Raw genomic sequence first — 2,022 nt, forward strand, 5'->3', positions numbered from 1 at the left:
ATTTATGGATCACCTTCTATATACTGATGTACATAAGAAGGAAATATTCCTGTCCTCTGGTAACTTATAATCTATCTGCATAGACAAGACTGGCCTAGGAAACAGTTAAATCACAAGGCAGATATTAGATACTTTTGGAACCCAGAGATAGGGGCTGGAGTGCTGGAGAATACCTTTGAAGTTTTTTGGAGGAGCTCACACTTGAGTGGTTTCTGGAAAGATCAGATTTGAATAGGTGAAGGCAAGGGAGAAGGACGTTTCTCTCAGATTTTTTGAACCAACTGTCTTTATAAAGAATATTTCCCAAGCTATCCAAGTACAAAAGCTCCTTTCATTCAATGAATGTGAGAAAATGCCATATACCATTGTCTTCTTCTTCTCCCAGGGGATAACTATCATGATATGCAAAGGAAGAATTTATGTTTTCATTTTTATAAAATACAAGTTCAATGGAGTGGACTTAAGTCTTATATATATGCAAAAACTCCCTGTGGGGAAAATACCACTCAAATGTAAAATTATTTTGAAATATTTTAAATTACATATCACTGTTTATAAAACACAAGCAAGCAATATTGCTGCAACTGTTTGTTGACCCTAATACCCACTAGGAAAATATTCTAAATGAATAACACAGAGAACAGACTTTCAACCCACAAACTGAGCCTCATTGGTATTATAAGGGACACTCTAGCAGTTTTCATTTAAAACACACACACACACATAGACACACAGTAAAAAAAAAATCTATGTAACCATACTCTACACATAGAATTCAATTACTAAGCCCATTAGTTCTGATTTTGACAAATAGCTGTATTCTGATAATTACTTTTCAGAGTTTACTGGAGAGGTCTGAGAATACAGACCTACTTTTGTAAGATTCTGTGACATTGAAAATGAACCCAGAGGTTTCTGTTTGAAGGAAACAAAGATTAACCAACCCAATATATATTTTGTTCTATATTTACAAACAAACATAAATGGAGAACCTACTCATTGATGTTAACATTTTTTCTTGAATACAAACAAGGTGACTCTAGACTTTAATTTCATTATGCTTGATCTCTAATTGCAAGAGCTAAATAAACAGATAAGCTGTATGCTTGAAAGCACTTGTCTGTTCTTTGGAATTGAAAATGTGTTGTCGTGGTGGGGATTCAAACATGGGACCATGCCACATTGTATTATCTTGTATTGATACTACTGCTTCAAATGATCCCTAGCACATTCCTTTGTGCTGGTTCTTTCTGAGGAGATCTGTAGCTGGAAGGTGAAATATAGCAGAGTTAAAGTCATTAGGTTGTTTTTTTAGCCCATAACATATACTATCAAATAAGATGCAACTGTTTACTCATAGAAAACGAAGGACGAACACAACCTGTGAGAAGACTGAGTTGTCTGAGTGGAGACCCAGCTAGCTGGGTGTTGCAGGTCATTCTCTCCCTTCTATCTCCACTTCCCCTTCCTTTGGGGTTTACTGGCCAGATGTCCTTTCTTCCTTCCTTCCTTCCTTCCTTCCTTCCTTCCTTCCTTCCTTCCTTCCTTCCTTCCTTCCTTCCTTCCTTTCTTCCTTCCTCCCCTCTTTCTTTCCTTTTTTCCTTCTCATTCCCAAAACCTTAAACCCAAGGCACTCTGAAGCCCATAGACTGGACAACAATAGGTCCCTGCCCCAGCTCCACTTAATGGCTAGCTTAGAGTGATTATCAATAATATTAGTTTCTCTTTCCTTCCTAGCTTGATTTGGTTAATTTTTCTTTTGTTCATTAAAAGGGTCATTCCCTGACTACTTCTTAAAAAGGCCTATTTACTCAATGGGCATTACCTCCCTTTAAGTGAATAACTGAAAGGGTCAGCCTAAAAAGGCCAAGATTTCCCATTGCATCTTGGGCTATCGCCAGCCATCCTGATGAATACCTGGTCACTGGACCCAGATGGCTCAGGAGGAGAAAGTAAGGTGAGTGATGTTGCATAGGCCTCCCTCACTCAAAACAAAGTCAAGTGCAAGTCATGTCATCATTT

This window comes from Notamacropus eugenii, chromosome 2 (assembly GCF_028372415.1).
Source record: "Notamacropus eugenii isolate mMacEug1 chromosome 2, mMacEug1.pri_v2, whole genome shotgun sequence".
Taxonomy (NCBI): Eukaryota; Metazoa; Chordata; class Mammalia; order Diprotodontia; family Macropodidae; genus Notamacropus; species Notamacropus eugenii.